The following is a 26,610-nucleotide window of genomic DNA, read 5'->3' as shown; positions in this document are numbered from 1 at the left end:
GTTTACATCCGTTTCTCTCCGTGCTCACATATACAATATTTCAATAAAAATTCCAGATAAAACTGTTCTCATTTACATATTCTTCTGCTCATGTTGTCAGATAATCTAACATTTTTGAGTAGTGACTAAAAGGTTGCCCATGAAGACTACCCGTGTTTACCATTTCCAAGCTGCTGTGCTGCTAAAATCCTGCTTTTATAACTGCAGTGTTGTCAGACAAACTCACCATCCAGAAGTAAAAAATTAAAGCTGTGCTGGGATTTTGGCAATATTTCCATTTCAAAGGATTCTTTTAAGAGAACTATAGAACAAAGAGATAGTCCTGGTCTTCCAGTGTCAACAACGGTGCAAATCAGCTGTTACACAGGGAGAGTTTTCTTCCTTAAAGGGATTCATTTAGGACAGTTCTAAAACCAGAAGTTCTACAGTCAGGGCAAAATGAACCAGACTCACCATGAGGAAGTCAGATTATCATTTATTTACTGTAGAGAGCCGACAAACTGAGGACAAAAGCAGAAAAATCACAGACAAGAGAAAAGCAAAGACCAAGCTGTGATTTTCTTCCCTTTGAGAAGCTACAGAAGCAGAGCTTTAGAAATAAACCACACCTGAATGGAACAGAGCAGCGGGCTTCATGAAACAGAATTCATCAACAGCACTGAGTGAGCTTGACTTCTGTCCAAGACTCTAACCCTGGATTTATAATAAAATACTGCCAACCAAACTGTTGACTCAGTGTCTTTTTTAATAGGTGTAGGCATTACTTTTTATAGACGGGGACACCGTGCCAAGGCCAAATGGTGTCATCCTGAGCCCACGGTGCCAGACAGCCATTATAAAACACTTGAAATCAGAAGTGACTTCAGGTTTCTGTTATCACGGCTGTTCTGCAGAAGGGAAGGACAGACAGGTAGACAGAATAAAGGCAAATGCTTGGTTTTTAACTTTATATTCCGTCCAATCACAGTTGGCTATAAAACCAACAGCACATGCCTGTGATTGGCAGCAGAAGCTAAGCTAACACTGGTCTAACACTGGTAAAGTAGCATCACTGATGGAAATGTAACATTAACTTTTAGTTGTCAGAAGTCACTTCCAGATTAGTAATCCTCTGGAGCTGAAGCCAGACAGTAAACATTATTGAACCAGTCCGTGAATCATCTGGTGAATAAGCTGCAGCTCTTCAGTGCAGAGAGCAGGCAGCTGCGGTGACAAACCTAACCCTACTGACCTAACCCTACTAACCCTAGCCATAGTAACCCTACTAACCATACTAACCTTATTAACCCTACTAACCCCACTAACCCTACTAACCTTATTAACCCTACTAACCCTAACCCTACTAACCCCCCTAACCATACTAACCTTATTAACACTACTAACCCTAACCCTTCCAACTCTAACCCTACTAACTGTAACCCTGCTAACCCTAACCCTACTAACCCTACTATCCCTACTAACCCTGACCCTTCCAACCCTAACCCTACTAACCCTAACCCAGGCAGCGGCGGTAATGCAAATACTAATGCAAATGCTGATGCTAATGCTGATGTAATGCTGATACTAATGCTGATACTAATGCTAAGTGAGCAGGACAGGAAGCCAGAGCGGTTCAGGGTTTGAAAATGATAACTGGATTTTCTGAGGACAGTCTGTTGTATCGCTGCAGAACAGACAAACATGAACAGTCCTTTGTCAGTAACCTCACCATGGACGGGAATAACAGCTGTTACCATGGTAACCTGACACTAATATGGCACCAATAGACTCAAAATGCTTAAAAAAAAAAAAAAAAAAAAAGCGAGAATGGGACTCAAGTTTCTCTGATGAAATCTAAACTGAAACTTTTTTTTTTAACCTAAATTCATAAAAATCTCAGACTAAACATTGACTAAAACAGGAACAGGATCATCAGCACTGAATTCAGATGGTGGTGGATGAAGCTGCCACTCTGAGCTACAAACACTCAGCAATGCATTAATGAATGTCCAAATGTTAGAAAAGAGTGAAAACTGTCCATCATTTCTACATAGAGGCCACAGATTCTTGCCATAGGGGCCCTACAGGCTCAATGCAACCACGCCTGGAGGGGCCAACGAGATCCTCAGTGATTACTGCAGTCATCAGCCATCCTCTATGTGAGCTAATTGGAGTGGATTTAATTAAAGAGAAATTAAACTTTTCAGCATTAAGTGTATGAACTCCAGGAAGCCTCTGGAGGGCCCTCAGAGGCCCCTGGGCCTGCATCAGGAACTGCTGATCTCATCAACCTGCCAGAAGATGAATCGTTCCATTAATCAGAGAGTGAATCGGTGAGACAGGAGGTCAGCTTGTTTGATTTCTGACGTTACATAAAGGAGGCTTTACTTTGAGACGGTGATGTGATCATATCGTCCCAGGGGTCCTTCAGAACATCACGTTCTTCTCACTGTTCCTGGCCTTGGAGGGAACTTACGGAGAACACGGCGCTGTAAAGACGTGTGAATTATGCAGAGATGAGGCCTGCAGTCCGCTGAGCTGATGTGATTCCTGTGACAGCGGAGGCAGAGAGGCAGACAAACCTGATTAATCGTCGCTGGTCGCCATCCAGAGAGAAGCTGAAGCTGAGAGGAGGCGACACATGAGGGGAGGAACTATTTAACCCCCAGCTGATTCCTGTCAGCTCCCCATACACGGAGACATGGACGCTACAGCAGCACCGAGTTCAGAAGTCTGTTATAGTGGATTCTGTTCCTCTACATTAAAATCATCACAAAGTTTAACAAGTAAATAAAGGTCGCATATTCAGCTTCTTTTCAGCAAATTAATGAAAGTTTTACATCCTTAGAGTGTACTGGAACTACTCTGGTCTGATATGATGAAGGCCACGCATCATACAGGTTCAGTCTTTTTTTTTTTTTTTCTAATTTGTCTGCATTTATTCTCATTGTTTAACTCCACAAAAGAAGCATCAACATTTTATGAGACTGATGCATATTTTAGTCTTGCAGCCAAATATTTTAATATTTAGTGCATGTGTGTGACCATCACCAGCCCTCCCTGAAAGCTAAGCAGACATTCTTTATTAGAATTCCCTATTATGAGCCAGGGAGGGCAGTGCTACACCTCAGTGATGTGTGGGGGAAAACAAAGACTGGACAGGACAAAACAGGACGAACAGGGATAGAAAATAACAGGCGGTGCTATTACAATTAAAGATTGTAAGGTGGTGTGTTATTCCCAACTACTAACTGCCCATCAATAAAACAGAAAAAAAAACCAAAAAGCAAACAACAACCAAAAAAAAAAGAGATTCAATAAATAAATAATTAAACAAACGGTATTGAACACCATAATTGTGGATGTCTTGACAGTATAGAATAGAATAGAATAGGCCAGAAGAGGATACTAGTGCAAGAGAGAATGAGTTTAGGGTAGAGACTCTGGAGAGATTCTCAGCACATTCTGGTGGGTCCCATCATTCGCTGACAATGGGACTCGGCAGTAGCTGGCGAGACCTGATCAAACATGCAAGTGTGAAGGACTCTGAAGCCCAGAACAGCAATCACAGCAAGGCAGGGCCAAGCCAACAGGGCACCCCTCCCCCCGGGCCGTAGGAGCCACAGGGCGGCGCCCCCAGAGAGCCACCGGGGCCACCGTGAACCACAAGGACCCAGAGAACAAGAGGGAGCAGCTACCGCCACCCCCAGCACGCCAAGGCCGACCCAGGCGGCCTGGGGCACGAGGACCCACCCGCCACCCAAACCCCCACCCGAGGACCCCCCAGCCACAGCAACACGGATGATTATCCACCCCCGCCACCCCATAGGCATAAGGGGGCCGGGTCCCACCAACGAGGCCATATTAGTGAAACCCCCCCATTACTCCCTATTAATATGTCTCCCGATCCCAGACTGGAGACATTATCCCTGCACCGTGATAGTGTAGCCCAGAGGCAAGAGGCCAAGGTGGGCCCACCCGAACCAACTGGCCCAGCCAGCACCACAACCCCTGGAAGTCGCAGCGCCACAGCAGTGCCCCGGTAGACGCCGTAGCTCCACCACAGGCCAGCAGGTTCAGTCTTTTAATATTTATTTGCTCTTCAGTCAGCGGACACCTTGGAAACACCTCTCAGAATAGTTGTGTTTTTAGGTCATATCTTTTCCTCCCTGGTGTTTTACATCTGACCCACAGTCCCACACGCATGACCTTGAACTAAAATGCAGTCATGTGACTTGTTTCGCATGAAGATTGTAAAATAGCGTTAGACTTCAAGCCAAACATCAGTTTTAAAGGTGCACATTTACCTTTATGAACATTTTATTTATTGTGCTTCCACTTAGTTTGAATGATCATAGAAAATCAATATTCATGAAATAATGACAAAAAACAACCAACATGAAACCAGAAATTCTAAAATTACCGTCTTTGGACAGTTACATGTAGGTTTAATTTTTTTTTCTGAAAATACTGCAGAGATGCTTCATTTCATCACGACAATAACTAGTAGTTTTCTAATTGGACTGTTTTAGGAAGAAGACTCTCTGCAACTGTGATTGTCTTACACAGACATGAAACATCACGAGACCAATTTTCTGAGTGATCATGACATGGAAATACTCCCAAACTCAGAGCAACAGGCCCTTTTTTTAACTGATGTGTGGAGGTGTTGAAAAGTTTCCTTTTAGTGGTTCAGAGCTGCAGCTTGGAAACGACTCCAGTACCTACCAGTTAACGTGACGTCTGGATGGACTACATCTCAGTCACTACATCATTCATTGGGAATTTTAACACATTAGAATGCAGTGTATGTGAGCAAGGAGGTTGGGGGGAGTTACTTCCCCAAGCGAACGAGTTCAAGGATCTCAGGATCTTGTTCACGAGTGATGGGAAAATGGAGCGAGAGATGGACAGAAGGATTGGTGGCGTCAGCAGTAATGTGGGCATTGTACCGAACCGTCGTGGTGAAGATTTACCGTCCATCTACGTTCCAACCCTCACCTATGGTCATGAGCTCTGGGTAGTGACCCAAAGAATGAGATCATGGATACAAGCGTCTGAAATGAGCTTCCTCTGTAGGGTGGCTGGACTCAGCCTTAGAGACAGAGTAAGAAGCTCAGACATCCAGAGGGAGCTCAGAGTGGAGCTGCTGATCCTTCACCTCTAAAGGAACCAGCTGAGGTGGTTTGGACATCTGATTCAGATCCTCCAGGAAGACTTCCTTTGGAGGTTTTCTGAACACATCCTCCTGGGAGGAGACCCCGGGGTAGACCCAGAACCCTCTGGAGGGATTATGTATCTCATCTGGCCTGGGAACGCCTCGGGATCCACCAGGAAGAGCTGGAAAAAAATTGCTGGGAAGAGGAACGTCTGGAATGACCTGCTTCATCTGCTGCCTCCAAGACCCCGGATAAGAGGAAGAAGATGGATGGATAGATAGACGGATGGATGATGGATGGATGGATAGATGATGGATGATGGATGGATGATGGATGGATAGATGGATGATATAGATGGATGAATGGATTGATGGATGGATGATGAATGGATGATGGATGGATGATGGAGGGATGATGGATGGATGATGGATGGATGTGAGCACAGAGAGCAGGAGAGAAGTAAACACATGTAAACACTGGTAGAGTTTAGGTGATATTAAAACACAGGAACCCACTCAGCTTTCTCCATCTCTGAACGTCCTATAGTTGTACATTTTCTACAGACCTCAAAGCTAATGCTAGCTACTCATGTTAGATATGCTAACACAAAGGGTTTTCCCATTGTTGTGGGGACATTATCATCGATAATAGTCATCCACTGGATCTTCAGTACCTCAGATGCTGGTAACCACATCATCATCCCAGACTTTAGTTCTCCCTCAGACCCTTCAGAAGATTGCAGCAGAACTTTCTACCATTCCTGATGCTCCCTCACCAGTTTTAAAAAGGGAGGCTCTTGTACTGTGAAATCTGTCATTTCTTCTGCTAGCAGATCAGAGATGATCCTCCAGGTGAAGGTTGGATCATCTCAGCATCACAGTATGATGTTTGCATTGGAGAAATCACAAATGAGGACCAACCAGTGGACACCAAGTCCTGATGACACCACAGTGTCCTCCTCTGTGTAGACCACTAACAGTCTGAACGTTCTGATCCACACGTGGATTAAGAGGTTCCTACAGCAGATTGTCACCTGGCTGTCAAACTGTTCTTCTGAAGAAGCTCTGATGTCTTTATGTTCATCTTCTTTGCTGGAGACTCCACCAGGAGCTCAGTATGCAGAAGACTTCCAGCTGTGAGTCGCTGTCTACGTGACTTTTGTGGAAGCAGCAGAGACTGAAATAGCTGCCACTTCACCAGCATGTCAGCAGCAAACAGCAGAACAGCTGACAGTGTCCTTGTGAAACAGCAGATATCTGAATAAATGCGTCCGTACGCTGAGGGAGCTGCTGCTGCTGTAATGAACTGATTTAATTGTGTTTATTCAGAGCTGTGACCTTCCTCCCTCACTGTAGAACATAATCAAGCAGCTTAGCATGGAACCATCAGCATGTCAACCTGTTACCGCTCAACATGTTCTGCAGCTCCGCTCGGATTAGAGCTTAATGAGATTTATTTGGGCCGACATATTAACGTACAGAAAGATAATTCTATTTACACCAACATGCATGCAGAGGAACGGCTCCAGAGAGTTCTCCGTCAGCCGTCCTGACGTTCTGCTGCAGACCTGATTAAGATGGTTTACCTAGCTTTTCTTTGTTTTGTTCTCACCCACCTGGACTGTAATCTCAATCATGCGTGACGTGAATCTGCAGAACACGACTAGATTTAAGCATGACAGCTGTGAGATGAGTCCCAGCTGCTGCAGGGGTTGAGATTCACATGAAAAGGAACGTTAAATGTGTGTTCGACTTATCGCTAGCTTCAGACTAAACACTGCTTCCTCCTGAGATGTCTCCGCTCTTTATTTTTTTACTTGGCTTCGTTTATCAGTTGACAGCTGGAGTTATTGCAGATTCACATCTTACACAAAGGCTCAGTAAAGTGTCAGGGTGTCAGTCTAACCTCTAGAACGTCAACATTTCAGGAATTATGAACAGCAGCCTCATCGAGACGCTTTTATCTGAAGACTTTGAGACTCTGTTGGGAGGATTTTAATCTAAAACTGCTTCATCTGACAGTCACACTCAAACACCAGACATATGGACTTCTACAGTATTTCTCTTTGGCGCGAGGGAATAAAACGTCTTGGAGCATATGGTGGCTGGATGCACGTTTCCATAGCAACCTGTGATTGACAGCTGAGTGCAGCCGTTGCTAAGAGACAATCTGAAACTAAAGAGTCTGTGCCATCTGACTCCGAGTCCATCCCACCTTTAATTCAGCTTCGACTGCTCGCTCATCGGTGGCACCTCGTCTGAGACTCAGTAGATTAAAATGCAGTAAACAAGTAAATAAATTAGGGAAAAGGTAAACAAATTACTGGAGGAGAATGGAGACAAAGTCCCGTACAGCAGTCTATCAGTCAGAGTTGAACAAAAATATAAAAAACATATTTCATCTATTTTAAAATTAATTTTAATTGTTTTCTGTTCTATTTAATCAGCACAACCGCTAAACATTTACTCGTTTCATTCTTATTAGATGCTAGAATTTGGACACACCTTCTCATTCTAATCTCATTCTTTTTATTTGTGTTATTTTCTGCATTGTAGATTAATACTGAAGATTAACACTTTTTTGTTTACAACATATTTCCATATGTATTCTTTTATAGTTCTGTCTTCAGTATTAATCTACAACATATAAAATAATTAAATAAAAACCAGTGAATGAGAAGGTGTGTCCAGAACTTTTGACTGGTAGTTTATACAGACTGAACATATAGAAATTGTACATACAGTGTGAAAACAAATCATGCAAAAAATGATAAAATGAGCAGAGTAGTGGAGTGTAGGAGCAGCTGAGGGCCAGGGACTGTTCTCTGACTTCAAGCCTTCATACAGTTTAAGGTTTTATACAGTTTGTCATGATCTTAGGAGTTAACTCCAGAGACCAGAACAGGTTTCTGATCCGTCAACATGTTTTTGTAAAACCGGACATTTAAAATGGAAGTCTATGTGGACTGATTTGCTGTTGGAAGCAGCTTCATGTGGACGTTGGAGGAACTGCAGTTTTTGGCTCTGACGTTTTATTTTTCATCCTTAGAAGTCTCCAGGTGTAGATGAACATGCTTTTTGTTTGTAAATACAGTCAAACTAATGTAGACGCAGTCTCAGACCAAAGCAGAAAATGTTCTGCAAAACCAAAAGCAGAACCTTAAAGAGGCTAAAACGTGCTGTAGCGCTGCAAAGTTTGTAAAGTTTTTGTTAATAAGAGTGACTCCTTTAACTGGGTTTTTCAGAGCAAACTTAGAGACTAAAGATGCACTGACAGGATTTAGTGGAGGTTAAAAGGTGCATGAAGGACTGACTGTCACCAGTTTGAACACCAGGCGGCATCAGGACCTTTGTTGTGGATGTTTCTCGGACCACTGATAGATACACATCTGTGATTCTCTATGGAGCTCAAACAGAAAGGAAACATCACATCACCTACCTTCAGTAGAGGAGGTCTACAGCGACCAGGAGAAGGACTGACTGACTTCAACGTTCACATGTGGTTTACTGTGAACTTGTCCACCATGGTTAGACCGTGGAAGCAGACTTCTGCGGGAACATCTTGAGGTGGCCTGAGGGAGAACATTTGGAGGAAGTCACCTGAAGCTTGGCATGATGGGATGGAAGCACTCCAGCTCTCCCCGGCACAGTGATTTCAGGAAAATTCTTCAGTGAAGTCCTGATTCTCCAAATTAACCCTGAGTCTCTCAGGTCAAAGCAAAGTTTTACTGGCAGTAAAGAGTCAACATGAACAGAACACAGTCTGGACAAGTGACTGATGAAGGTGGAAAGCACCGTAGCTTTATACAGGCACATCTGCATGAGTTCCACATCCTGGTATGTGTTACCTCTAGTTCACTGATGATTAGACCTTGGTTCCTCTCTACAACGCTTCATGGAAAATTACTGATAAGAGTTACACATCACACAGTTATATAGTTTTACAATGAACAGGAACATTTAACAAAATACAGTCATTTTCAGAACGTAACAGACAGGTATTTTGGACACCATATCACAGCCATCGCTCTCTACCAGCCCGACTCAGCAGCTGAAGGTTCTCCATTTAGACACAGTTTAAGAGATTAAGCTGTAATCTCAGATATTAGGTCCCTCTAGGAATTCACGATGTTGCAATCGTACCAATTCACGCAAATTCAACCAAATTCTCTGTGAACCTTGCTATTTTGTCCAATCACCACAACTTTTCTGCAACCTTGTCCTGCCTCCCGTGAGATCCACCAATCATAGCAGTCCAAACATAACGCACGTACGTCACTGCTGCTAAACTCATCCAGGTCCTGGTGATTGGAGGAGCTCCAGGAGAAACGAGTCGGACTTTTCTAGAAACATCTTCCAGAGAAGTCCGGCTGGTTTCTCCTGAAGCTCCTACGACTAAAAGGTGGTGTAGGAAGAATGTTCTCACATCAGCTCTGGTTGGAGGAAGAAATATTGTCAATTAAATTGTTGAAAGTTGTTCTAAAAGCTGGAAAAATGCAACTTTTTAGCAAATGTCTCCTGCAATTTCATAGTAACCTATATGCTTAAAACATCGCAATTTTTTTAGAAAAGCTGCAGTGAATTCAGGCATTTTAGGTCCGCAACAATCTGGAAAAAACACATGAAATCCTGGAGGAACTGGATAATGCATGACATGTTTCTATAATGTGACTTCCAGACACTGTTGCAGGAGCACGAGGAGCAGAGCATCATTGCACAAAGAGACGACTCCGACAGCGATGATGGTCTAGTTTTAAGGTTGGTCTGGTTTCAATTGTATTAAATGTTGGACCACACATTAAAGCAGTAGACTACAGACTGTAATCAGCTGAACATCCCACACCTCAGCCTCCAGTTTCTAGTGTGTCGGAGAACCTACAGGTGGTCTGTTCTGGTAGTTCTGTAGAAACATGTTGGGACTCTTTAGAGGGGGACTGACTGCCTCTGTAGATGCAAAAAGTTTATTCAGAAGCAACAATATTTCTCAATTTCAGGGGATTATACACTAAAGGATTCATAAAAATGAATGTCAGATTTCTGCTAATAGATCCTTCTAAATCCTGCACACTGGACCACAAGTTAAATCTACCGCTATAAAACATATCGATCCAGGCTGTTTGTCCTCAGATAGCAGGTAAGTTTCTATAGGTTTTTATCCCCACAATGTTAATACAAGAACACAAACACATGCTAAGTAATCCCAGCCCAGTCCTAAAATCCTCTGATAGAAATGCAGCTCACATAAACAAGCCGAGGCGGTGTGTAATTCTCTCACGATGAGTCTGTCTGCTTTATTCTGGTTCTTCCTAATGTCTCTCACTGCCGCTCATTTCTTTGAATCAATAAAAATGTTCCCTTTATGTATTTGAACATCAGACTGTGACACGGAACAGAAACCTAAATATCCACATGTAACATCCCAGCAGTAGGTTTAACAGACAGAACATGGAGTACAGGCAGAAAAAAAGAAGATAGCAACAAAATGAAACCTAAAGATCACATGAATTAATGAAAGGAAGTGTCCTTCTCTAATGAGATCAGGTCAGAGCCATGAGCTGAAAGCTAAACCTGCTGATTAAAAAGGGACCTGGATATATTCTCTATTCTATACAGTAAAAGAAAGTTAAACTGGAAACGGCAGTTTACTGGTGCTTGTTCATACAGTGTTTATAGAAACTATTCACCTCCTGGAAGGTTTCAGTTTTATTGATTTACCATTGAATCATGATCTGTAAAATTTGGCCTTTAAAAAAAAAAAAAAAATACCCAAAAATACTTTTTCATGTCAAAGTGAAAAGTTTTTTACAAAGTAATAATTCATTAAAATGCATATAACGCAATAAAATGCAAAACAAGTGGCTGCATTAGGAAGAATTTAGGTGCACCTTTGGCCCATGTTGGACCATTAAATAGGTTCAATCAGCCTTCCATCTGCACACTGCAACTTTCCCCTATTGTTGTTTGCAGAACTGCTGAAGCTCTGGTTTGTTGCACCAGGATTGGAGGTAAACATGCTGGACTGAGGTCTGCACTCAGACTGGGTCACTCCAGAACATTCTCCTTGGTTCCTCCTAGCGGTGTCTGTGTAGCTCTGGATTCATGCTTCAGGTTCTCGTTTGGTAAGAAAACTAATGTTCTTTGAGTCTCAGTTCTCTTCAGGCTGCATCAGATAGTCCTCTATGGTTTCTGTATTCTTTTCTGCGTTCATTTACCCTCTACCTTCCAGGACCTGCTGCTGAGGAACAACATGATGCTGCCACCACCATGCTTCATAGTGGGGAAGCATGTTGGTGTGTTTGTGAGATGATGTGCAATGTTTCGTGTTCACCGATTACAGAGGTCCTCGGTTTACGACGTCCTCGACCTACAGCGTTTCATCATCAACTGGTTCCGTGGAACTAGTTGACGAGCGGAGCGGAAGAATTTCGCTGGATTTTGGTCATTTTTACGTGAATGTTCTTAAATAAAATATTAAAGGTCTTACTGATATATATGGAATCACTAGATATTTTTAGATTTTTTTTGAAGATTTTTACTCATTTTTTGAAAACATTTACAAGAATTTTCTTGCCAAATTTTGGGGATTTTTTAAAAGTAAAACTTTTAGGGAAATTTTTAAAGAATTATTGGAATTTTCTTCCTGAAGATTTTGCACATTTTCAGAAATTTGGGGAATTTTTTGCTGATTTTTTGGATTTTTTTTTTCAGACATGAAGCCATATTTTTTGGTGCCTGTAAATGAGGACAACAGGAGGGTTAACTCAGTAGTTGTGCGACATGGAGCACCTAAAAGCTGCATCTGAGTCATTTTAAAGGGGATGAATACTTAAAATCAGTTATTTTACATTTTTAATTTTTGATTAATTGATATTACTTTGGCGAAATCATTTTCATTTTGACATGAAAGAGTCTTTTTGTTTGTAAATTCTTGGAAAAAAGCCAAATTAAATTGACTATGATTGAATGTTAAAACTTTTTTTTAGGTTCTGTAGTTTGTGTTCTTGTCAAACTTTTTATGCAACAAACCCAACAGGAGCCTGATGGAAATGATAGAAGCCTGGTGTGCCAGAGCTTTTAAACTGTTGTTTTCTTCTGAACTCAGTATTTTTCAATGATTTCAAGCGTTTGAATCACTTCAAATCATGTAAACTGTCATTACAAGCAGCCAAGTGGGAAAAGCCGCTCACATCAGCTGACAGAATGAAGTCTAAATTAACACCAGATGCTGTGGAGCTGTTTGGTTTCTGTAGCAGAAGAAAACAGCTCATTTATTCTGTTTATCTGAGGCTAGCAGCAGGACAAATGTGTGAACACGTCAGAATAAAAGGTGTTTTTCTATTTTTTCCCCAATTCTGCCGATACGCCGCCGTCGTGTCACAGTGGAGCTCCAGTAATTACTAGTTTACCCTCACTAAACGGTATTCAGTCCTCAGAAAGCTCTGATTTAACTCTGTCCCTGCTAAAGACAGGAAACATGGCTCACATGTAGAAATTAACAGCTGATGCACATTATTTTAACACAGTAAAACCACCTCTGCTCTGAGTTTTTATTAAGACTCACCGTGTTTTAGCTTCATAATCACCACAGATAAAATGGAATATGTGCAGTAAATGAACACTCACAGGCAAATAGCTTCTGTCAGACTGAAGGTTTACGGTTTAGACTCTGTTAGATAAGAAATACGTACGGATGTTTTACGTCAGTAGTTTTCTGATTGTTTATTTGAACAGCGTTGTGTTTCCACCAGTCAGTGGGTAGTCAGAGGAAACACAGCAATATGTTGATCCAACCACAGCAGAGACCTGATGTTCAGCTAGATAGAAAATAAATGCATCTATTGGCAGTGGACGAGAATGAGACAGAAAATATCAGAATATGTGAAATCAGCTAAAAAACATCACTAGCTGTTATTCTATGATGTTCAGAGGCTTTTTTTTAAATGAAGTATTAACCCTCCTGTTGTCCTCATTTATGGGCACCAAAAATATTGTTTCCTTGTCTGAAAAAAATCCAAAAATTCAGCAAAAAAATTCCCCAAATTTCTGAAAATTTGCAAAACTTTCAGGAAGAAAATTTCAATAACTCCTTAAAAGTTTCCCTTTAAAGTTTTATTTAATAAAAATCCCTAAAATATGGCAAGAAAATTCCTGTAAATATTTCCAAAAAATGAGCCAAAATCTTGCAAAAAATCCTAAAAATATCTAAAGTGATTCCATATATATCAGTAAAACTTCTAATATTTTCTTTAAGAACATTCACATAAAAAATCAACCAAAATCCAGCAAAATTCGCTGGATTTTGGCGGATTTTTATGTGAATGTTCTTAAGAAACATTTTTAACATTTCTTTTTTTCCACCAAAAAATGTTCAAAGATTTCCCAAAAATGTTGAAATTGTGGACATCAGAAGTTTCACTGTGAAAACTGATTTTTTTTTCCACATTTTCAAACTTTAAAATGGGTCAATTTGACCTGCAGGACAACCTGAGGTTTAACCTAAAACCCAACCAAAGATGACGTGCATCAGTCACAGAGAACAGCTATTACCACAGCGCTTAACAACTTATTTATGTATTTAGGTTTCCCACACCGAGCTCTGTGGGCGTTTTCATAAAAGGGAATGTGTGATGCGTAATAATCACCAATAACCAATCACACGCTGCCTCCTGCAGGTTGTTCTAATGCCGAGCTGTGAGGAAAATAAAAATGTACAGCGGTAAAAAGTGCTGCTGCTGCTAATGATGATAATGATGTCAGAGAATTTATGTATTTTCCTGTCAGTGAGCAGATTATGAGGAACTGAATGTTCCCAACTGAATATTTTCTCTAAAAAACTCCAACAGTCTGATCTGTGTTCTGTTAGCTGCATGTAGAAACAACTCTGCAGCCAATCAGGACCAAACACCAACACGTATCCATGCGTTTTCTGCATCACCAGCCTAATGCATGCAGGTCGCCATGGCAACCAGATGCATTACTGCAGGGTGTCCAACATGAGGTCCGCGGGCCAAAAGCGGTCCTCCAGAGGGTCCAATCCGGCCCTCAAAGTGTAAAAATTGCAGAGAAGACATTAACTGCAGATTGTAAATTAATAAAAATATAAATTTAAAATCATTTCTAGAACATGACAAGTTGCTTTGATCAGAAAGTAAAATACTACATTGTTCATTGTTCTTTTGTCGTTTTATCTCATTTTTGTAATATTTTGTCTTGTGTTTTGTCTGACTTTTTCGTTTGTCTCATGTTTTTGTCGTTTTGTGTTTCCTTTTTGTCTCACTTGTGTTGTCTATTTTTTTGTTGCTGTTTCTTTTTTTGTCATTTCTTGTCTCGTTTTTGTCCATTTTTTGTCGCTTTGTAACTTTTTGGGGAATTTTTTTGTCTCTTGTTTCGTGTCTGTCTCATTTTTTGTCATTTTGTTTCTCGCTTTTGTGTCTTTTTTGTAATATGTTGTCTTGTTTTTGTTGTTTTCCTCTGACTTTTGTCGTTTGTCATGTTTTGTCGTTTTGTTTCTCCCTTTTGTCATTTTTGGTCTCCTTTGTGCCGTTTGTGTAATTTTTTTAATCTCATTTTTTGCCGTTTGTCCATTTTTTGTCACTTTGTATCTTTTTTACGGAATTTTGTATCTTTTGTTGTTTCGTGTCATTTTGCATCTCCTTTTTATAATATTTTGCCTTGATTTGTCTTTTTTTTGTCTGACTCTTGTGGTTTTGATCCTCCAGTAAATCCTCTATGGTTCAGTTCCAGATGATTAAATGTTGTGTTCCTTTGTAGACCCCATGATCTGGAAGTTGTAACGTGGAAATGATAAACTGAGGCAGCATCAGTTACCATGGCGATCCAGCTGTGCAGCATCAGTTACCATGGCGATCCAGCTGTGCAGCATCAGCTACCATGGCGATCTAGCCGGTCAAAACACACCTTCAAAACGTTTTGTAGTCCTCCTCTCTGGAATCTGCTGCATCAACTCGTGAATATCTTTTCCTCTCTCTACTCCCACATGATGGGAACGTGCCGCTCTAAAAGACTCCAGTGGTGCATGATGGGAAATGTAGGCTCTGGTGTTTCTGAAGCATCGATGCGTCTCCATGCAGCAGGAATATCTGCCCTTCCATCACACCGACCACCTTTAATTAACCTCATGTTGTTCTGAACTCTCTCCTCTGTTCTCCGTCTGCCTCTTTCAGCTGATTTTTTTTGTTTTTTTAATGAAGGCGCCGGCGTTTCCTGCTCCCTCCTCACTAGTAACATCCAGTAATCAGCCCAGAACGAGCCAGAACCTGCTGCCAAATTACCTGCATTAATGGCTCTGTTCTCTTTTATCTCGTATTAAATTGAATTTTGTAGGCAAAATGTAATCGTTCTTTCGTGACATTACATTTGCATTGCAGTGCTGCTGTTGAAGTGACGCCGTTATCGGGGCTGCCGTACAAACGCAGACACTTTAACAATGTGTGATTTATGTTTACAAGGGCAGGATAAAACTGCAGGGACATATTGAAGTGATATTTCATGTTTTGTCACAGCTTTTAAACCCGGGAGAGCTGCAGTATTTCAGCACAGTGCTCACAATGGGCTGAAAGGGGAGAAAGTCTCATGTTTTAATTAAATTGAGTGTAATATCCGGAGTGAGCCGGTCTCCACAGCCAGTAGGAAGAAACATAATGTATGTTCGCCTGATAGATCAGCCACTTACACCATTAGTTATGTAGTTTTTGAGTTTTGGGACTGAGACCTGAGGTTGTGCTGGCGATGCTCACCGATATTCCTAATTTAATGCTTACTGGAGCAGATAATAGCGGTGTTTGAATGGACGGAGCTCTACCGCTGGCCATTATCTGGACAATACGGGGTATAGAGCATATTTACATCCCTGCTGTACTGCCGCTCAGCCTCTGCAGCGTCCCTTTGTTTCCTAAATTGGGCTGGGATGTTTTAGTCTTTCATTGGTTGGAAGTGCAGCTGTGTGTTTTCAGGAGACCACACAAACCTCTGAGCTCAATTAAATACAACCTGAGGCAGGATCCAACCACCAGACGAGCTTCAAACAGGTTTTATTAGGTTTAGTGGTATCTGGTGGTACTGCAGCTCCAGCTTTCTTACACAGTCTATTAGTCTCAATTTAAATTTCCATTTAATTAACAGGAAAATTCCTCGTTATAAACATCCTCCAGGAGTTCCGTATCTGGTTTTAAAGCTGCTGACAGACGCTTTTCTCTGGCTGATGGATTCATTTCTCTGTGACACAGTGAGGCTGTTTGTGCTCCTAAAAATACGTTTAAAGAGCGTTTTATCTGCATTAAACCTCCATTGCAGCTGCAGTTAGCGCCAACATCACCCGTCCTTCACTTTGGAGCTGCAACGAGTCGGTTGCATTTTTCTTCTGTCACAACTCGTTTCACAGCGACGCAGTAACGAGAACCAGCGCTCTGGTTAATTTATGCTAATCGTCGTCACTCATTGAGTTCACATTAGTTCTGATGCTGGAGTCGTGGGCACAAGGCATACGTGTTGCTCCGTGTGCGATTGACAGCTGGTGTCACATGTGATTAGCGTGTGTGAATGGGAGCGTGTTTAGCGTGTAGCTCACACAGCTCTGTGTTCAGGTGGATGAATGATTTCAGTCTGTCGGCTCCTTCAGAAGGATTTCTGAGTAATAATTATGATTCAAGCTGCTCTCATTATCGTCTCTTTCCAAGAAACTCCGACAGTCCTGTTACCTGCATCAGTGAATTAAAGACAAGATGCTCTACACCAGGGGTGTCCAACATGAGGCCCGCGGGCCAAAAGCGGTCCTCCAGAGGGTCCAATCCGGCCCTCAAAGTGTAAAAACTACAGAGAAGACGTTAACTGCAGATTGTAAATTAGTAAAACTAGAAATTTAAAATCATTTCTAGACCATGACAAGTTGCTTTGATCACAAAGTATAATACTAGATTGCTCATTGTTCTGTTGTCGTTTCGTCTCATTTTTGTAATACTGTCTGCTTTTGTTTTTTCTTTTTTGTCTGAATTTTGTCATTTGTCTCATGTTTTTGTAATTTTGTTTCCATTTTATCTCATATGTGTTTTTGTCTAATTTTTTGTTTTGCTTTATTCGTTGTTTTGTGTATCGTTTTTGTCATTTTGTGTTTTCTTGTCTCGTTTGTGTTTGGCTATATTTTTGTCTTTTTGTATCCTTTTTTGTCTTTTTTGTCATTTGTGTATTTTTTTTGCCTTGTTTTTGTCACTTTATTACTTTATCAATTTTTTAGTCTCTTTTTTGTTTTGTTTTGTGTCGTTCGTCTCATTTTTTGTCATTTTGTTTCCTGCTTTTGTCATTTTGTGTCCCATCTTTGTAACATTTTGTCGTTTTTTGTCTGACTTTTTTTGTTTTGATCATAAAGTAAAATACTGTCATTCAGGTCCAGGTACCTGTGTCTTTTCGTAGATAAACTCTTATCTGTAGGTTGTAATGTGGAAATGATAAACTGAGGCTGAATTTATTTGATTGTTCATCATCAGATTAGACTGAATATGAACCTGACTAAAATGAGTTTGACTCTCCTGCTTTAATAGTTGCATTAATACTGAATCAGGGATGAGAATGACAAATGGAAAAAAACTCGGAAAATGTATGCCGAAGGCCCCCCCCCCCCCGCCCCCCCATTTCTGACTCTTTCTCCAAAATAAAAGCACTAAAAAACCGCAGAGGAGACAAACGAATGTGAGATAAAAGAAGTTCCGACAGCACATTCACAGCTTTGTAGGAACGACGGTATTTTAAACGATGAACGACGGTATTTTAAACCATGAACGACGGTATTCAGTATTCCCCCTCAGGTTTGACCCCACAATAAAACACAAAAACCAGCAAAGTCGCCGACCAATAGAACTAGAGTCACACCTGTTAGAAGCGGCTGTGGTGGCCTTTTATGACCACACGCGCGCGCGCGCGCGCACACACACACACACACACACACACACACACACACACACACACACACACACACACACACACACACACACACACAGTCTACTCACCATTCTCAGCTCAGTCTGAGGCGTTGCAGGCCTCTTTGGTCCACAAAACATTGAGTGCGGTGAAACATTGCCGGTCCGAAGGATCATAGCCGCTGTGCTAGCGTTAGCTGTGCTAGCGTTAGCCGTGCTAGCGTTAGCTGTGCTAGCGTTAGCTGTGCTAGCCGCCGTGCTAGCGTTAGCTGTGCTAGCGTTAGCCGTGCTAGCGGTAGCCGTGCTAGCCTCCGATAGCACACCTCGTTCAATGCTCCAACAGTCCGTCCTCCGGCCTCAGACTCACCCCGGGTCTGGCAGCTGAACTTATGGGTCCTCAGCCCCGTCCTTCAAGCTTCCTGTTTGGGGCTGCTGAGTCTGTGCTTCGGCTTTCCTCCAGCCAGAAAAATCCACGCCACCATGCTCCGCCGACAGACCATGAAAAGTTCCCGCCCCTCCCTCAGTGTCACTCCGCCGGGTCAAAAGTACCCACCCAGACACACCAACAGCCAATCCCGTGTTAGCATACGGACGACATTGTTCATACTAACCAATAAAACAACAGAATACAGCCAGAGTAAAACAAGGCACGTTTACCTACAGTAAATACCCAAGTTTACCACCGGGCTACACTTGTAGAATCTTTTATGAGTTATCTTCAGCTAATAACTTTTCTCCGGTAAGTCGCTGCCCTCTTTTCCAAGACGTCACTCCTCTGACTCTGACCTGTTGCCTGGGTGCTGGACGTGACGTCACTTTCAAGGCCGCGCTCTCGTGAGTAATTAACGTCATATTAACCCGACAGAGAGTAGATACTGAGACAGACAGTTATCTGTAGTTTGCCTTAGTACTCACTAGAACCGACACAGTGCAGAACTCTGCTGTGGAGGTGGAGACATGCAGCGGTGGAAGATTTACGACGATTTAAAAAAAAGAAAGAAATCTGAAGGAACTGCGGCTGGAATGAATGTAGAGGAAACCCTGTATATTTATATATTATACATATACATATACATATATACACAGAGGAGCTGATTGGTGGAAATAGAAATGGCTCACACCATCATATTAGAGGGAAACAGATGAAGGGAAAAGTAAAATAACTTGAGACAGATGAAGAAATGTCAATAAAACAGCAACAAAACCAAGTCGTGGTCCCGTTGTGTGACTAAGAAGTGGTTTAAGTTCTGTTTGTGCTGAATACGGATCTATTCGTGTTCATTTTGCATCTCTTTAAGTCATTTTTAATCTTTTTCTGAGCATTTTATGACAGAGATCACAGTGCATTTCTTTGTGTTCATTTTGCAACTCTACCTTCTTGGTTTTGATTCCTTTATAGTTGTCATCTTTTCTGATGTTTGTCTATGAGGTGTTTTTATCAGTTTGCATTGAATTAGCATCTAATTGGACAGTTTGTGTCTTTTTTAATCTGGTTCTGTCCATTTGTGTCTCTGTCTGGGTTTTTTGGATTTATAGTGGAAAACGATAAATTAAAAATCATTTCTAGACCATAAGTTGTTTGAATCAGAAAGTAAAATACTAGATTGTTCATTGTTCTTTTGTGTCTCATCTTTGTAATATTTTGTCTTTTTTTGCCTGACTTTAGTCGTTTGTCTCACATTTATGTCATTTTGTGTCTCATTTTTGTCGTTTTGTGTTTACTTTTGGTCCTGCTTGTGTTTTTCTGTGGTTTTTTGTTGTTTTGTTTATTATTTTTGTCATTTTTTGTCGTTTTCATCGTTTGTCCATTTTTTTTGTCATTTTGTAAGATTTTTTGTCAAACTTTTTGTCTCTTTTTTGTTTTTTGTCATTTGTCTGTTTTTTTTGTCATTTTGCATCTTATTTTTCTAATATGTTTTGTTTTGTGCCATTTGTCTCATTTTGTGTCTTGCTTTTGTGATTTTGTGTCTCATATTTTGGCGTTTTGTTTGTCGTTTTTGTGTTATTTTGTCTTGTTTTTGTTGTGTTTTGTCTTTTTTTACAGGAAATACTCTGTGGTTCAGTTCCACATAGCTGTGACTAAATGTTGTGTTCCTTTGTCGACACTCAGTGATCTGGAAGTTGTAATGTGGAAATGATAAACTGAGACTGGATGTTGATCAAACTGAATTTATTTTTCTTCATAAATTTCAGGTTGTTCAGATGTTCAGTAAAAAGATAATTCCTTAAATGTGAACATTTCTGCACTAAACCAAAGGAACCATCAGGAGTTGTGGTTATTTCTAGGTTATTATGCTGTGGTTTTACTGGTTTTACTGGTCTGGTCCACTGGCGATCAGACTGGACTGGATGTGGAACCTGGACTAAGATGAGTTTGACTCTCCTGGTTTAGATGGACATCCATGGACATCCAACTTTTATTCTGCTGTCTGTGTGTGTGTGTGTGTGTGTGTCTGTGTGTTTGTGTGTGTGTTTGTGTATTTACTGTACGTGTGTTCCCATAAATCTTCATTCATCACTGCCCTTCATCTTGCTTCCGTCTTTCGTCTTTTTCTCTCCCGTCCATCCTCAGCCTCTCTCTTCCGTCCATTATTGTCTCTCTCTTTCTCTCTCTCTCATATTTCATTAATTCTCTGCCTCTCTCGCCCTCCCTCCATATTCCTCGTCTGTCCTCCGTCCTCTCCGTTATTCACCTTGCTGCCTCTCTCTCCTGTCATTCCTGTGCTTGTTCTCTCATTCATTGATAGAGGAGGATGTGTGACTGGCATGCCGAGCGGCTGATCGTCATTCTGCCGGCGAGCAGCAGGAGTCAGGGTGGAGCGTCAATCCACCTCCGTCTCTCCGTCTCCTCAGTGTGAACAGAGGATGGACAGACGATGAAACCAGCAGCAGACCATCGCAGAGATAACCAACAGCTGAATGAATCTGAGCTGCAGCAGCTGATCTGATGTCTGGAGCTGGAACTAGAACTAGACCGGCTCCAGATGTCATTCATTCTACTCAGTAATCAGGTTTCTAGCTTGTTTTACAGCACTGGGTCCCGATCTGAATCATCTTCTTTCATCTAGAACAGCTTTTATTACTGCCGGCAGGAGATGAAAACAAGATTTCAACCCTCTGAATGGAAAAACCCCAAACCATTTTTTATCAGCCAGAAACTGCCAGGATCTGAACTTTCAAACAGTCCTTCCAATGAGAAAACTGAACAAACCAAAGAATGAAGCTGTGATATTTCATTAAAATCACTTCATTCTACACGACTAATTTAAAAATCACCAAAAGTAAATAAAAAACTAATTAATAAAATTCTGTGCTCATCCATGACCCAATCAGCTGCACCCAGTATTCAGTGATTTTCAGCTGAACTGCAGCCAGTGTTTCGACAGAGCAGACAGGAGACACATATGTTAGTCTATTTTTTTGTCTAATTCTTGTCATTTGTCTCATGTTTTTGTCATTTTGTGTCTCATTTTTCTAATATTTTGTCCTGTTTTTTTTTTGTTTGTTTTATCAGATTTTTGTCATTTTGATCCTCCAGTAAATCCTCTCTGGTTCAGTTCCAGGTGACTATATGTTGTGTTCCTTTGTCGACACTCTGTGATCTGGAAGTTGTAATGTGGAAATGATAAACTGAGGCTGAATGTTGATGAAACTGAATTCATTTTGCTTCAGAAATTTCAGGTTGTTCATGATGTTTAGTAAAAAGATAATTCCTTAAATGTGAACATTTTTGCACTGAACCAAAGGAACCATGAGGAGTTGTGGTTATTTATCGGTTATTCTGCTGTGGTTTTACTGGTTTTACTGGAGATCAGACTGGACTAGATGTGGAACCTGAACTAGGATGAGTTGGACTCTCCTGCTATAGAGGGTAAATGTGCAGCATTAAATGCAGCGTTTAAGACCAGAAACAGAGCAGAACATTAACCTCCAGCTGGATTCCAGGTGGTCTGAACAACTCCATCAGTCTGACTGATGGAGGTCTTCAGATTCTGCTTCACTTTCACGCACAGATTCTTCTGCCCTCGAGGCAAAAAAAAAAAAACTACATCAGCTTCAAGAAAATAACATTTTGGAGCTCAGAAACGGAGGAAATGAATTAAGATGGAGATTTTATGCGGTGACTCATCAGACAGAGATGCTCCCTGGTGAGGATTCTCCCTGAAGCTCCTCCAGCATCAGGACCGGACTGTTTACCTCCACAGTGTGTGTGTGTGTGTGTGTGTCTGTGTGTTACTGTGTGTGTGTGTGTGTGTTACTGTGTGTAGGTGTGTGTGTGTGTGTGTGTGTGTGTGTGTGTGTGTGTGTGTGTGTGTGTGTGTGTAGTTCAGGTCTTATGGGAGTTCTGCAGACAGTTTTCCTTGGAGTCTGTTTATGTGCGGTGAGTTCATGTTCCTCTCATGTTCTCTGTGTTTTATTGAGCAGGATGAATTTATATGAGCGTCTGTAGGGAAAACACACAATAAAAACACACAGACGAGCAACAGTGTCACAAACACTCGGCTGTGAATGGTGTTATTTAACGTCACAGTGCTGGGGATCATTCAACAGAAGGTGATGAACAAACACGAGACGAAAGGAGGAAAATATGATGTCCATGATCTGAAAATCTAATCCAGAGGAGAAAGAATCTGAAAAACTCCAGCAGAAAATAAAACAAGGTATGAGGAACATGAGGAAAGCAAATAAACAGACAGAAGGAAGGCAAACAAGGCAGAAAAAACTAAATGTACAAACCAGAGAGTGACGAGGAGAACATGAGGAGAGCAACAGAAGATTTTCTGTCTAGTTTTTGACATTTTGTGTCGTGTTTTTGTTTTTGTCTAATTTTTGCCATTTTAAGTCATGTTTTTGTTGTTTTGTCTTGTTTTTGTTTCTTGTTTTGATCAATTTTTATCTAATATTTGTTTTGTGTCTTGTTTTGGTCGTTTTGTGTCGTGTTTTTGCCAGTTTTTATCAAATTTTTGTCATTTTATGTCTTATTTTTGTCATTTTGTATCTTATTTTTGTCATTCTGTATCTCATTTTTATTTAATTTTTGTCATTGTGTTGCGTTTTTTGTCATTTTGTGTCTCTTTTTTGTTGTTTTTTGTCTTGTTTTAGTTGCTTGGTGTCTCGTTTTTGTCATTTTGTGTCTCGTTTTTGTCATTTTGTGTCTCTTGTTGTTTTTTGTCTTGTTTTAGTCATTTTGTGTCTCGTTTGCAAAACTTTCAAGAAGAAAATTCCAATAATTCCTTAAAAGTTTCCCTTAAAAGTTTTATTTTAAAAAATCCCCCAAATTTGGCAAGAAAATTCTTGTAAATATTTTCAAATAATTAGTAAAAATGAGTAAAAATCTTCCAAAAAAATCCTAAAAATATCTAAAGTGATTCTATATATATCAGTAAAACTTCTGATATTTTCTTTAAGAACATTCACATAAAAATTATGTGAATGTTTTTAAGAAACATTTTTAACATTTTTTTTCCACCAAAAAATATTCAAAGATTTTACAAAAATGTTGAAAATGTGGATATCAGAAGTTTCACTGTGAAAATATATTTTTTTTCCACATTTTCAAACTTTAAAACAGGTCAGTTTGACCCACAGAATGACACCTGGGTTAACTAGCCACAATGGCAGATATCCTAAAACTAGTCACTATGGAATTACAGATATTTTATTTTGATGAAATGAAGCTGCAGATATCTATCGTTGTCTCTGAAGCTACAGCAGCTGAAACCACATATAATCAGCCTTTTCACCACCATTTAACAGCAGCGTGGAGCGGAATGTTCCACTAAAATTTGACCATAAGTCTCTAAAGAAAAGCCCCGGGTGAGTAGCATCATCAGTCCTCATGGAGTTTTGAGATCTCTGCAGCTCTTATTCTGACACCCCATCTAATATTTGATCGGTCGACTGTAAAGCATCGACTCTGAAGCAGTAAATGGTGAAGATACGTCACAAACAAACGTAATCAGGAAGACATGAAGTGTTTCTGAGGATGCATTTTAGTTGTATAGGAGTCAGATGTTTGGGATGCTGGGTAATTTCTCATCTGGTAGCTTCAGGTCTTCCATCCTCATGTCAAATCCTGGCTGGGAGGACTTCATATGCAGAGAAGATTCCAAATGAGAAAGCACATTACCATGAGGAGAAACACCCCAGGCCTCCATCCAGCCCTGCCGTTTCAGCAGAACATGAAGGACCTACAACACATCAGGCAGCTGCTCCTAAATGCTTTATGATTGATTGTATAATTATTGCAGAGTAATTATTGCGGCATCAGTGTCCAGGACTGGAGGAGAAACATCTGGTCAGGTGTACCAGGAGCATGGAGGATGTTTTCTTCAACCTTTGAGTAAATTCATCAGCCAGGGTTGGACTGTCAGCGCTGAGTTCTACTGAACATCCAGAGGTGTCTGGGAGAGAACATTCAGAGAACATCTGGGGCCAGTGGTTTAGCTCTGGTGAAAGCATGAGAAGTTCCTAATCCACAGAACACCCACGTCAGAGTCTGGTAAATACAGGAGGTCCTCGGTTCACGACGTCCTCGACTTATGGCGTTTCGGCGTTACGTCAGAACTGATTCAGTGGAACTAGTTGTTGAGCGGAGCTGTAAGACGGCTTTGTTTACTTTTTAGCCGGTATTTTGCAACCGAATTGTGTTTCAGTGTGAGCTAATGACTGTTTTCATTACTGTAGTTGTACTAATATGTAAACTGATCGATATCATGATGCATGGAACGACTTTGTTTACATTTTCACCAGAGTTCTGACTTATGGAGAAAATCAGCAGGAATGGAACTTCGACCTGTCGAGGACCCGTTGTACATGCAGTTTTTTTCTTTTTTGTCCACAACAACACAATCATCGCTGTCCATCTGCTCTAGTTAGCAGATTTAGCTCCGTGTGATGTCTTCCTCTTCCACAAAATGAAACTGGAGTTGAAGGATCATCATTTTGACAGTTTAGAAGATTCAGCAGCGCTCATGGTGCTCAGATGGTGGACCTCTGGGGAGCGTTAAAATGTTCCAGGGGCACTGGGAGCTGTGTGTCGCTGCACAAGGAGAATACTTTGATAGGGATGGTAGATGAGTTTAAATCAGGTGGGATTTGGGCGCCTGGGTGACCCATAAACTGGGGCTTTAGTTTCCATGCAGTTGTCTAGGTTTGATTCCCGCCCATGGCCCTTTGCTGCAGGTCTTCCCCATTCTTCTCCCTGCTTTCCTGTCCAGCAGAATGGTTTGGTGATTAGAAATACTGGACAAGTTTAACAGAGCATCTTGTCCTGCACAGCAGTTTTTCCTGAACTGACCTGAAAGGTTCTACATAGAACATCTTTTATAACCCTACACAGGGATGGGTTGCTGGTTGGAACATAAAGGTTCAGGCTGCCCTAAAACTTCCTGCAGGAGATTCCTACAGAGCAGAACCATTTTAACTCTGGATCCCAAACGGTTCCTGGGTCAGACATATTGTGGTGTGATCAGTTTTTTAAATTATTGTTTGTTGTTTAACTGCATTTTAAAGTTCTGCACCTCTATAACAGAACAACCCACAGCTAGAAGACATAAAGAGTCTTCTGTGCAGCATAGAAAATGTAAAGATGGATTTATTTTACAGAAAATTAAAAAACCTGGAATCAACATGTCCAACATATTTTCCACATACTGTAGATATGTTTTTAGGGAATAACGACTCCAAAGGCAGCTTTATATATATATATATATATATATATATATATATATATATATATATATATATATATATATATATATATATATATATATATATATATATATATGTATAAATAAAACTGAATTGAGGGCTGCACAGTGGCTCAGTGGTTAGCACCGTCACCTTGCAGCTAGAAGATCCCCGGTTCATGTCCTGACCTTCCTGGGATCTTCCTGCATGGAGTCTCCATGTTCTCCTGGTCATGTGTGGCTTTTCTCCAGGTTCTCCAGCTTCCTCCCACAGTCCAGAAACATGGTGAGGTTAATTGGTGATTCTAAATTGTCCGTAGGTGTGAATGTGAGTGTGATTGTTCACCCTTCACCCTCAGTCAACTGGGATAGACTCCATCCCCCCATGACCCTAAAGGCTGGGTTCTGCTTTCTGCACAAACATGGAAAGGAGACTCTTAGAAACCTGCTCAAGAGAACGTGTGGCTGTTATACTCCATGCAGCATCTGCTCCCAACCTGCAGGGGGCAGTGTATCATAAACACAGGTTTACCACGGTACTAGAGTAGAAGAAGTTTGCCATCGTTTACACCGCTAACAACTCCACATTTTACCCAATAGCTGCATTTCAACAGCTGGTTTTAATTTCAAGCCTGTATCTCTGAACTTCTGCTGCTAGGAGGTCCTGGTCTTCCTCCAGTTTTCTGTGTGTCTCCGTCTGCATAGTTAGGGAAACTTGGAGGTGCACGACAAGGAAATTTTCTGCTTGAGAAGGACTGTGTGAGGGGGCGTGGCTGATAAAATGACAGAATACATCTGCGCGGACCTTGCAGACACGTCAAGCATAAAACAAACTTGATGAGGATTAAGTGGT

At 41.1% G+C, this 26,610-nt stretch overlaps 1 long non-coding RNA gene across 2 annotated transcripts in view; it reads right to left on the bottom strand.

Moving 5' to 3' along the window:
- Positions 1-455: 455 nt before the first annotated feature.
- The window catches only part of LOC129350750 (uncharacterized), a 46,618-nt gene continuing 20,463 nt past the window's right edge, over positions 456-26,610 (bottom strand). The window contains exons 2-3 of one of the 2 annotated variants that reach the window (XR_008604247.1): positions 2,368-2,529; positions 456-2,270 (exon numbers count right to left, since the gene is read on the bottom strand). This is a non-coding gene — a long non-coding RNA (uncharacterized LOC129350750). Of the gene's footprint in view, positions 2,530-26,610 lie in introns of both variants that reach the window. The other variant, XR_008604246.1, reaches the window with a different exon arrangement.

Source organism: Amphiprion ocellaris, chromosome 15 (assembly GCF_022539595.1).
Source record: "Amphiprion ocellaris isolate individual 3 ecotype Okinawa chromosome 15, ASM2253959v1, whole genome shotgun sequence".
In the NCBI taxonomy this organism is placed as follows: Eukaryota; Metazoa; Chordata; class Actinopteri; family Pomacentridae; genus Amphiprion; species Amphiprion ocellaris.
Note: the sequence above shows the minus strand (reverse complement) of the source record. Positions and strands in the feature narration are given on the sequence as shown.